Raw genomic sequence first — 13,337 nt, 5'->3', positions numbered from 1 at the left:
GAACAGAATACATGTTTCTCAAAGGTGTTTTATCAAAGCAGGAAAGTATAAGAATAAATTAAAACATCTTAACGACTTCACTACGTAGGCATAGCCACCACTACTATGAAGTTGATCCATATAGAATTTTCGATATTTGGCTGTTTTGACCTACAAAGTAGCAGTGTTATATGGTTTAATTTAATTTTCATGCAGATGCATGTTTACAATTGGATTCCTGTGATATATGTGGTATACATGATGATAATGTGTAATAGGCGGCATTATACTTTACATATTACACACATATACTGCCTTAGCTGACATTATGAGGCCATCATGTTTAATGTACACACAGGCATCTCTCTGCAGGATTTATTCATATATTCAATAATCAGGTTGTGAAAACATGCCGTCAATATAACAGAATCGTGAAGTGGTGCTAGAGTTGAAACTTGGAGATTCCACCTAAAATTTTCAGATTAAAGTTTCACTTGTTATTGTTTTATGTTCCTTTTTAGAAATGTATTTATAAATCCACATACATATTCAGAAACGATGATCTTTGGCATCCCGTGCTTAAGAAAAGTCCCATTTAATCTAGAGAATTAAACTTGGTGCTCTCAAAGCCTAACCATTGAAACAGCACCAACTCCAATAATATTCTAGGTATTTGTAATTTTCAGCTGACAAAATAAGCAAAGAGTTGAGGGATTTCAGTCCAAAGGTCTCATTTCCATTTTCAATTTTGTGCACTCAAGACATTTCTCCTTAAAACTACATATATACAATGGGAGGCATAAATGGGTGCAAAATAAATGCCAATCAATAAAGTTTCCATTTGTTGTGGTATCAAATAAAGGAGTGTTCTGTTGAATTTATGGTGCATTCTCAAGGGTACTTATGTAGGATGATAAAATATCTAATTTTTTAATAGGAGTTCTGTTACTAAATTTTGTATATTTGAGCAGATATTTTATTTTATTTTAAATTTTTTTAATGTTTTATTTACTTCTAGGATAGAGAGAGAGACAGCATGAGCAGGGGAGGGTCAGAGAGAGAGGGAGTCACAGACTCTGAAACAGGCTCCAGGCTCTGAGCTGGCAGTCAGCACAGAGCCCGATGTGGGGCTCGAACCCACAAACCGCGAGATCATGACCTAAGCGAAAGTTGGATGCTTAACCGACTAAGCCACCCAGGCGCCCCTTGAGCAGGTATTTTAATCTTAATGACTTGTGGTCTCTATTCTTAGTACAACAAATTTGTACTAAAAAGAATTTTGGGTTAAGATAATTTAGACTTTGAATCAGACATATTTTGTGAAAGTTGCGTATTCCATAATTTAAAGCCATTTGGGTGGTTTTCTTTCATGTCTCCGACTGCCTCCTGTATAAAAACTTTGTTCATCACCATCAAACACTAGCTTATATCCCTCTTTGGGTGGCTAATGAATTCTTCAATGATATTTCAAAGAATTTGGAAGTTAAAACGGAACTGCTTGCAAAGAACTGATGACTATTGCACTGTGACTACTGTGAACACAAGATTTGGATATTTTAAGAAAAAGGTAAGAGACAGAACTACAAAATAAATATTGGAGACTAAGAGACTAGGAAAAATATTAAGTTAATAGAAAAATTTTAGGTGCTTTTGAGCCATTTCAGCTTCTCTTTGCAAACTAGAAGCCACGACTGAATGGGAGGGACTTAAATTTTAAAGCCAGATTCTAGATGAAACTTTCTACATGTTTTAGAAAAGGTCATCTTCTTGGAACTCGTAAAGTTTTGGAGAACAGATTAGATATTACAACAAGACTACCCAACTGTTTGTGCTGCTGGTTTGGGTAGGGCTATGGTTGGAGAGGTCCTTCCCAGGTATACTGCAAAGTTAAGATAAGCAAGTGGAAAAGCCTTAATTTTTCTCCTTATTTTAAAAAATATATGTGTATAATTTTAAATATGATATAATAGCTGTCTTTGTTATTTTATATTTTGTTAGTCAGCTTCCAAGTTAGCTCTTCATGATCCCCATTAGCCTGATACTCACCCCATTGTGTAGTTTCCCTGAAATTGTACTAAAATTACTGTGTATGCAGCATAATATACAGCAAATTGATGATATGTCACTTACAATATTAGGTTATGAAAGCTATGGCTTCCATCTTGGCCGTCTCTCACATGCACACACTCTTTCTCTCTCTTTCATATCATTCGCCTAGAGGAACTTGGTGGCCTGGCACTCATGGCCAGGAATGGAGGCCTATGGCAAATAGCCAGTGAGGAAAGCAAGACTTTTCAACAGGTAAATGAGTGAGTTTGGAAGTAGATTCTTTGCCTCCAGTTGAGCATTGAAGTGACTCTAACAACCTGACTCCAACCTCATGAAAGACCTCCACATCTGAGCTATTCCCAGATTCCTAATCCTCAGAAGTTATGTGAGATAATAAATATTTGCTGTTTCAAGTTGCTAAATTTTGAGGTAATTTGTGATGCATTAATGGTAATTAATATTTATTTGAAATGTCTTCTGTTGCAGTCTGGCTACCAATGATTGGTAGATTCTGATAGAAAGTGAATGTTTATAATTTTATTAGCTCAATGCGTTATAGTCCATGCTTATTACTTCCTAAGGAGAAATGAAAAACAACTTTGTATCATAAATTTGGAATGCATATTTTAATAATATCTAAGAAATGATATGTGTAAGTTTGTTGTTTTCTTAGTATTTAAATCTCCATGTTTGATTTATTATAGAAGTTATTTATTATTTTTAAATTATAGAATGTTTAGTATTTTGTGGTATGTTTAGATTTGTGACTTCAAAATTACATGCATATTAATTTTAAAAATTAAAATGACTAATTAATGAAATCATGTTCAAGAAGAGGAGGACTCAATATTATCAAGGTGTCAGTTTTTCCCAATTTGATCTACAGATTCAGTGAAATCCCAGTTAAAATGCCAGCATCTTATTTTGTAAATATCAGTAAGGTGATTCTAAAATTGATATGAAGTCAACAAAATATTGAAGGAGAGGAACAAACTTGGAGGACAAACATTAACCAATTTCAAGATTTAATATAAAGATATGCTAATCAAGACAGTGTGATATTGATGAAAAAAATAGACAAATAAATAAATGGAATAGAATACAGAGCCCAGAAATAGATCCACATACAGTTAATTGAAATTTGACCAAGGAACAAAGCCAATAAAATGGAACAATGATAGTTTCTTCAACAAATGGTGATGGAACAACTGAACATTCACATTTAAAAAATGAATCTCGACATAGACCTTATGCCCTTTGCAACAATTAAATTACTTCAAAATGGATCACAGACCAAAATGAAAAACACAAAAGTATAAAACTTCTAGAAGATAACATATGAGAAAACCTAGACAATCTTGGGAATGGTGATGATCTTTTACAACAGCAAAGCCACAACCTATGAAATAAATAATTGATAAAATAGGTTTTATTTGAATTGAAAACTTCTACTTGTCTCAGACTTTGAGTCTGGAGCTCTTTCTTGTCCAGCAAGAGAGCAGATGCAGAACTAAATGTGAGAGAGGCTAATGTCTGGGAGGAGACAAGAGCCCCCAGTAAGAGCACTTGCTCCATTTTTATTAGGATCAGAAGGCATACAAACGTGATGGACATGGAGAAAGAGACAATGAAACAATGAACACTAACTCATGTATGTGAGAGAAAAGGGGGTTTCAAACATATGCGGTGTTCGGGGTTTGGGTCAATACAAAGCAAAATCCAGGCACCAGGCAGAGGGCTGTTTATGGCCAGCACCAGGTGCTACTTCTGTTTATCTTAACTTGCCTAGGGGATAAGACAGAGCAGGCTACCTCAGAAATAACAAAACACCTTTCTTTTACTAATTAGCTCCTCTCAGGGCAATTTCACCCTGCTGCAGCATTCTACAGCCTGCTTACCTGTTTACCTATTCTGGAAGGTTCCATCCTATGAAAGCAGCTTTCTGCTTTTGTACAATTCTGGGGGTGCTTTCATCCTGTTTACCTCTCCTGGCTGCTTTCATCCTGTGGCTTCTCATTCCTATGCTTTTGTTCTATGCTGGGGGTGCTTTCACCCTGTTTACCTAATCTCAGACGGTTTAGTCCTAAAACTTGTTAACCCATTGGTGCAAACTCAAGGAATTCCTAAACTTATTCCCCACAGATACTGTCAACAATTTGAGAGGACCAGTTACAGACTGAAAGAACATATTTACAAAAGGCATATGTCAAGAAGGCTGTTCTCCAAAATATACAAAGAACCCTTAAAACTCAAAAATAAGAAAACAAATAACCTAGGGGTGCCTGGGTGGGTCAGTGGGCTGAGGAACTGACTTCAGCTCAAGTCAAAATCTCAAACTTTGTGAGTTTGAGCCCCGCACCAGGTTCTGTGCTGACAGCTCAAAGCCTGGAGCCTGATTCAAATTCTGTGTCTCCCTCTCTCTCTGTCCCTCCCCTGCTCACACTCTGTCTCTCTCAAAACTAAATAAACATTAAAAATAAATTAGTAATAAGAAAACAAACAACCTCATTTAAAAAAAAAGAACTACAGATTGAAACAGATATCACATCAAAGAAGATATACAGATACCAAATAAGCATAAGAAAAGATCCTCCACATCATAAGTCAACATGGAATTGTAAATTAAAGCAACAATGAAATAACATGATACATCTTTTAGAATGGCCAAAATCCAAAATACTGATAACATCAAAGATCTCCAAGGATGGGGAACTACAGGATCTCTCATTTCACACTTTGGAAAACAGTGTGACAGTTGCTAACAAAATTAAACATACTCTTCTACACAATCCAGCAACCATTCTTCCTAAAATTTACCCGGAAGAGTTTAAAACTTCTATCCACACAACAGCCTGCACATGAATGTTTATAAGAGTTTTGCTTATAATTGCCAGACTTCGGAAATCATCAAGATGCTCTTCAGTGGGTGAATGGATTAATCAATGGTGGTATGTCCAGACAATAGAATTCAGCACCAAGAAGAAAAGAGCTAGCAAGTCATGAAAATGCATTGAGATGCCTTAAATGCATATGACTTCAGTGAAAGAAGCCAATCTGAAAAGCCTACATACATACTGTAGGATTCCAACTATTTGACATTTGGAATAGACAAAACTACAAGGCAGTAAAAGTATCAGTGGTTGTCAGGAGGTTGGGAAAAGGGAATGATATAGGAGGAAAACAAATTATTTTTAGGACAATGTGAATACTCTGTGATGATGTAATGGATAGATGTCATCACACATTTGTCAAAACCTATAGACTATACAGCACCAAGATTGAACTATAATGTAAAATACAGACTTTGGGTGATGGTGTGGTACAACATAGTTGTATCAGTCGAAACACATGTACCAATCTGGTAGGGAATACTGACTACGGGGGAAGCTAAGCATACATGGGTGCAGATAGTGTATGGGGAGGCTCTGTGTCTGCCTCTCAATTTTACTCTGATTTTAAGCTGCTCTAAAAAAGTCTTAAAAAATTAGAATAAGTTTTAATCTTACCAGACCTAACTTGTATCACACAAAATAAATCCATTTGCTGTGTCATTATGATATTATAACCATAAATAATATGAATAAAAATGATAAGACACAACCTAAAATATTTATTTATAAATGCAGTAATATATGGTAAGAATAATAAATAATAAAATGCCACCTCTTCAACAGAATACAGTTATTGTTATTAACTTATGTTAATAAGACTGATGTTTGATGTGCAGTCTGCAAATTATCTTAACAAACTGCTTTATTCCTTAAAGGGGTTCTGCCAAAATCTACCATTATTCCTAGTTCCCGGGTGGCCATGCCAAGACTCATAGCCATTTAGCAATTTCCATGAGGATAAGTAGGTAGGAAATGACTGAAAAGGCAAACATACACAAAGGTTTGTGTTAGTTTCATTTTTTAAGATTCCAAATGTGAATCTTTTAATTCTCTTCCTGTATTCATCTCAGTAAAATTGCATGTTGAAAATAACTTAGATTAGCTTCATTTGGAATACCCTTTAGAGACCTACAACACATTTGTTTTGAATATGCTCAGATACATCAATATTTTATTGAGGATATTTCCTAAATAATTTAGAGACAAGTTTGTTGAAGGAGGAAAATCATTAAACCACAAAGTGTTGTTTGATTAAAAAAATATGTAATGACTCTGAAGAGATGTTTCTCCACTTGTCTTGTAGATCATAAACTGTCTCTTCCTCACACTGAGAACCTTAGAGACTGGTGGTATGATAGTTGAGTTCCTTATTCTTCATTCTCTTCTTCAAAATTGTCACCTCCATTGTTGGGTACATCGTCCCCCCCCTTACTTCCAATCCCTGCTTCCACCTGCAGTCTGTACCCACTGAAGATCCCACCCTTACCCTCATTCACTTCACTGCTTCTCCCATCATGTTGGGCAACTTCAACATGTATGAAGATGTCTTTGTCTTCACAACACCTCGTCTCCATTGTCCTCCATCCTATCTTGGAAAGTAGGTAACAACTATTTCATTCTTTCTTGTCTTTCCTTTGGTCTCCAAAATCTCTTAATTCCCTCACTCTCTGCATATCACTTAGCCACATACTTAGGAGAAAACTTAAATTCAACCAGAAAATGATTTTACATGGAGTCGGAAAGTCTTTCTTGTTATTATCGAGCAAGTAAACCAGCTCCTTCTTTTGTGCTTTGGATTCTATTCTTACTGCTTCTGCAGGACTTAATTCCTGAATGCATCTTTAATCTTTCTTGAATCATCAAGTTGTCCTTCTCTAGTAGATAATTCCCATTGATATACAAGCCTTCATACCAGCCACGGAAAAATAAGTACAACAAAATACCAGCCTCCCTTTGTTCTATGCTCACCCTCCCCCCCGCAACCATATCCCTATTCTATGTCTCTAATATGCCACCTCTCAGAGTTCACAGGGTTTTAAGTACTCCAGGGCTCTGCTTCTCTGGCCCTTCTCTCTATACTCCTCCTCAGGTGATCTCAGCCTGCCTCAAATGAACTGTATGCTAATGACCCTCAGATTCCCAACTCTGGTCTGGATATCGTACCCTGAATGCTAGACTCATATTTAACCATATACTCATGTCTGCTAGGTGAATTTCTACCAGGCATCTAACTGTGAATGTGGCCAAAACACTTGTTCCCATCTTCCACCCTAAGATTTTTAATCCCAGCAAATGGCCCCACATTCAATGAATGGAGTCATACTTAATTGTTGACTCTTTCCTTTAGATCCCAACTTCCAATCTCTCATTAAGTCCAGTTGTCATCTCCAAAATGCAAACCAAATCCACACACTTCTTAAACTCTCCACTGCAATGACCTTCACTATGGAGCCATTCATTACCTCTAATCCTGTAGAAGATCCTAATTGTCCCATGATCTGTAGTCCATTCTCCAGCTGGAAAAGTGACAGTTCTAAAACACGTATCAGATCATTTGCCCTCTTTTTTATTTTTTTAATGTTTATTTATTTTTGAGAGAGACAGACAGAACACGAGCGGGGGGAGCAGAGAAAGAGAGAGGGAGACAAAGAATCTGAAGCAGGCTCTAGGCTCTGAGCTGTCAGCACAGAGCTTGATGTGGAACTTGAACTCAGGAACTGCGAAATCATGACCTGAGCAAAGTCACACGCTTAACCGACTAGGCCACACAGGTGCACCTGCCCTCTTTTTATTTATTTTTATTTGTTATTATGTTTAAAGTTAATTTATTTAGTTTGAGAGAGACAGAGGAGGAGGGGCAGCAGGAGAGTGGGACAGAGGGTCTGAAGCAGACTCCATGTTGACAGCCGAGAGACCCATGTGGGTTTGAACCCATGAATCTGGAGACCATGACCTGAGCAGAAGTCAGCTGCTTAACTGAGCCTCCCAGGCTCCCAGCGCCCCTGCACTCTTTTTAAATCCTTTTATTGTTTTTGTTTTTGTTTTTGTTTACGTCCATCAAAATAGAATACAAATTTGTTCCTGTCTCCAAATTGTACTTGTTATCTTTTATCTTCCTTCCACATAACCGAAGGAATTCTGATCAGTAACTTAAATGCCCATCTAGAGCCACACCAGTCAGAGGACAACCTTTCAGTTCACAGTTGAAAATTCCTGAATCTAAGGAAGGCAAACAGTACCTCCTCAGTTTGTGTTTTCCTTGGAATTTATTTGCAAATCATGCATCTGTTTGTTTGGAAAGGTCCTTTGCAGAATGCTTACATTTGGCTTTGGTATCTCAGAGGTGGATTGAGAAATTAAGCAACAGGAAGGAAAAGAAAGCCATTCTTATCTAAACCATACATTTTTTTGTTTTCATTAAATGCTCTTGCAAAGTTGCTCCATTTCTGACAACATAGCAGCTATTATTATTATTTTCTTTAAAAGGCTTAGAGACCTCTGTGGTTTGTAGGATTTAAAAGCAATGGCTCCTGTTCCAAGTGTAGCTTCTCTATTAGATACTTAACTGCTTGTAACAATTCAGCTGCAGAAACAATCCCATCCCTAATGACTGTAACATGAAAACAGCTTGCCTTCTCCAATTCAGGACACATGCATTAATTGTGATGACTGGCCACACCTGACTGTATTGACACTCTTCTTAGCGTGATTTATTGGGTACTAATTGCACATTTGTGGTATGCTAATTTCTATTTGAAAGGATGTCCTATTACAGTTCAATAACATAATTACAATCTCATTTATTCTGTGAAGTGATTATATTCCTTCAAAACTCTTCTGTTGGTGCAGTATTTCTTCTTATTGCCTTTTGCATTTTTTTAAAAAAAGCAACATAAGAGTACCTTGAAGAATTAACCTAACTTTAAAAGTGGGTCTCTTCAGATGGATGAGACTTAAAAATCTTTGAGGGTGCTTGGGTGGCTCAGTCAGTTGGGTGTCCGACTTNCCTCCCCCTCCCTCTCCCTCCTGCTTGTGGTCTCTCTTTCTCTGACTTTAAAAAATAAAATTCAAAATTCTTCCAATAATTTTAAAAAGTTATGAAGTTCAAACTTCAAGATTTTCTCAAGAAATTTTAAGTCAGACTTTATTCAATGATGTCACTTTACAGTAGACAGATGGTAATTGGCATTGGAGTTTTTACTTCACCTTTCCTGGATGCTAATATTTTGCAGATAGATGAACACTGTCTTACACCTGTTTGCTGGATTCATTTTAGCTCAGTCTCTAACATATAAGAAGTATCTTGTTTAGCTTCTCCAAAAATACTCAGCACAGTACTAGATACAATGGTGCTTTTTTTTTTTTTAGCATCAACACAAAGCAATAACACTTGCTTCAGATAGTTAACAGAATCTTCACATGAGGCAAGATATGTATCTCAAAAGGCGAGTGAGCTTACCTCTTTAAGAATGTGTTAGAGCTGGTGTGGTGTAAAAGGTCAGCCACAATATAAATGGAAAATATGCCTTCTTTACTGGCTGCCAAAACGATGGCAGATGTGGAGATTCAGTGTTTTTGAGCTCTCCATTTGGGATTGGCAAATTGTAGCATTTGTAAACATTAATACCTTGCCTTTCCATAATATTTCTTCTTCTAAAATGTTTGCATAATGATCACTATCACATCATTCATTGGTCCTGAAGAATGCACTGAACAGGGAATTGGGGCATCTTACAAATGTCCCTTATTTTACCACAATAGGGTGAACTACTACTGATAGTTAGTATTTATTAAGGCTCTATTATGTACCAGGTATGGAAATATCCCAAGAATATCTCATTAATGTGTACAATAATCTCAGGAGGTCAAGTAGTAACCCTCCCTCTCATTGGAAAGCTAACACAGTATTTACACACAATAGGAACTCAATCAATAATGTTTCAATACATGGATAAACACTTTCCATTATTATTTCTGCTTTTAGTCAATATATAAATGAAAATCTGAGGCTTAAGAAGGTTCAATAATTTATTCAAGTTTACTTTACTAGTGAGCAGGTTAGCCTGGAACTGAATTCATGTCTGTCAGACGACAATTTTCTTAATCATAAAGATTTTACTTAGAGTTAATTAATTTGGTGGCAACGATGAGACTAGCACCCAGACAAGCTCATACTCATCCTCATGCTTTGCTCTGTATTCTTCCTCACATGACCAAGTCACCGACGCAAGATCAGGAGCCTTTTTTGCCACTCTCAGAACAAAGATATTTTCTATTTCCATGTAATATACATCTTATAAAACCTCATGGACCACCTGAAGACTGGAAGAAGACTGGTGTAAAGGGGGACAGGTGAAAAATTTGAGTTGACGATTTTTGTGTGATTAAAACGAATAATTTTATTCTTTTACTATGTGAAAAAACATGAAGCGCTTCTTGATGAAGTCTTTCTTTTGCTGGCTCAGACACAAAAATTGGCCTCTTTTTTATTTAGAAGTATTTGGGCAGATTAAGGGCAACTAGCTGCATATTCCACTGATACTAGTCCATAAAGAGGAAGGAAATGCCACTGATGCAAATCAAAAGCATAATTCCAGATAACCTAGGCGTTCACTTGCAGGCCTTTTTAATTGATGAAATATTAATTCTACTATATATATATATATAGTAGAATATATATATATGCAATATATATAGTAGGATATATATGGCCATATATGGCATATATATATATATATGCAATTCAGAGCCAACTTCTCTGTTTTGAGAAGATTTTTGGTGTGTCCTACACAAGCCCTATGGTACACGTATATAACTTCAACCCTAAAATGCCAGCTGATAGCTTTATGAGATTGGTAGTTATAGCATTTGATATCCTGAAACCAAATAAGGCATTTCTTAGCACTGACTCCTGAGAATGGGTGGCATATTTTTCATCTATATTTGAGTCATGAATGTAAATAATCTCTTTTTTTAAAAACATGACATTCAGTCGTTCAATAAATCACTCTTGCTCATGCACTACATGTATGGTGTTGCATGCTAGGCAGCAGGGAGTCTTCGTTGAGAAAAGAGAACCAGTTTCATCTGGTCAAACACATACTAAAACAACATGTAAGTCTCATTGATATGAAAGATGGTCAAGTCATCTCCGTTTCAAGGTCATCTCCATTTTTTAACCCAGCCCTGGTTCACATTGAAATAATTAATGTTTTCAACCATTCAGAACATGTTGAGTTGTTAAGTTAAGTTTTCCATGTGATTTGCTTATTGCAGGGTATTTGAAGAATGGTCTATGAAGAAGGGTATTTGTTTCTACTTGCTGCTGTAACAGATTGCTAACTAGCAATGTGGCCTAAAACAACCAGACTGATTATCTTATAAACTCTAAAAGTCAGAAGCTCAAAATCAGAGTCATTGATATAAAGTCAAAGCATCAGCAGAACTGGCCCCTTTGGAAGTCTCTAAGGAGACGAGCCATTGCCTTGTCTTTCCAGCCACTAGAGGCTGTCCTTGTTTCCTGCTGTGCGGTTCCTTCCCTTCATCGCTGCCACCACTTTCTCCTATCATCACATTTCCTACTTCTGATGCTGATCCTCCTGCTTCTCTCTTATCAGGACCCTTGTGATTCCATCGGTTCTGTCTGGGTTACCCAGGATAATCTCCGCATCTCAAGATTCTTAGTAATACCTGGAAAACCTCCTTTGCCATGGAAGTTCACATATTCGCCATTTTCAAGGATCAGGATGTCGGCAACCTTGGTGACCAATATTCAGTCTACCACAACTAGTGCATCTGTGATGGGGCTACCAGCAACAGGAAGCAAGGCAGATGGAAGGAATTAAGGATACCGAGAATGAGAACACTTGAGAATATCAGAAAAGAGCGGGAGGAGTGAAATTATTAAAATAACAGGTTCTGGGGTGCCTGGGTCGCTCAGCTGGTTAAGCACCTCACTCTTGATATTGGCTCATATCATGATTTCATGGTCGAGAGATCGAACCCCACAACAGGCGCCAAGTGTGGAGATTGCTTGGGATTCTCTCTCCCTCTCTCTCTCTCTCTCTCTCTCTCTTACTCTCTCTCTCTCTCCCTTGCCCCACCCCTGCTTGTTCTCTCTCTCTCTCTCTCAAAATAAATAAATAAACTGTAAAAAAATATGTGAGCCACTAAAAATACCGAAAATAAAATAGCAGGCTCTGAGATGGAGAGAAAAGATGCTAAAATGATATATGTCAACATCTATAACACAATTGAGCAAAGTTGGGGACAGCCAGGATTAGAGAATTCACTCAACCATGAGTGAATTATTCCTGAACCATTATTATTCCTGAACCATTATTCAGGAAGGACTGAAATGCAGGCCAAATGCAACTGGGTAGATGGGCTGCAATTGTTTCCATGGAGGAGAGAAGGGTAATGGATTTCTGATGAGAGCTACAGTACATTTCAAAGGCTTTAGGGCATCAGTTTAGTAAAAATATCATTCCTACTAACAGATTGATACTGGGAGAAAACATACTTGTCATTGTTCTGTTTGGGTCCAAGGAGAGTTGGATCATAGTGCTGGAAATTTCTATAAATTTAACCATAGTGGCTCCTTCGTGAATATCAGTGAGGTAACATATGCAACATTAATAGTATAGTGATTGGCATATGGTGAGTATCTATTATAAACTGAATATGTCCCCTCAAGATTCATATGATGAAGCCCTGACCCAAAATGTGATGGTATTTGAAGGTGGCGCCTTTGGTAGGTAATTAGGTTTAGATGAATTCATAACAGTAGGGTTCCCATAATGTGATTAACGTTCATATCAGCAGTGGAAAGGAGACTACTTTCTATCCACCATGTGAAGACACAAAAAGATGTCCATTTGCAAGTCAGAAAGAGCACGTCAGAAAAGAGGGTCTTTCACCAAGGAGCTGAATTGGCAAGTGCCTTGATCTTGGAATCCCCAGCTTCCAGAACTGTGAAAAATAAATTTCTGTTGTTTAAACCACCCATCTATGGTATTTTGTTATGGCAGAGCTAGCTAAGACAATGTCTAATAAGTGGAAAATATTGTTAGTATAAAAACACCCCAAGGTCACCATGGGCATTCTCCATGAGCCAAGGATGGAGGCTAGAGCACTCAGAGAGTGTTATCTCTGACCGTGGCCAGGTCATTTCCACAGTCCTGGAGTATAAGGGCAGCTTCAAAAGTCAGCAGAAATTCTTCAATTTCCAAAACTCCACTCTTAACCGGAAACATGGCCAAAGATCTTCCCAGAAGTCCACCATAAATACACAGCCCTTTTTTAGGATTTATAGCCCTATCCTAGAAAAGTTCTCAACTCCAGTTCCTGGGGCTCTTTCTTACCAAGGAAAGGAGGAAAAAATAATTCAATTATTCAATCTTCTGTCTCCAAGATGAG

Source organism: Crocuta crocuta, unplaced genomic scaffold, assembly GCF_008692635.1.
Source record: "Crocuta crocuta isolate KB4526 unplaced genomic scaffold, BGI_CrCroc_1.0 scaffold1297, whole genome shotgun sequence".
NCBI lineage: Eukaryota > Metazoa > Chordata > Mammalia > Carnivora > Hyaenidae > Crocuta > Crocuta crocuta.
Note: the sequence above shows the minus strand (reverse complement) of the source record.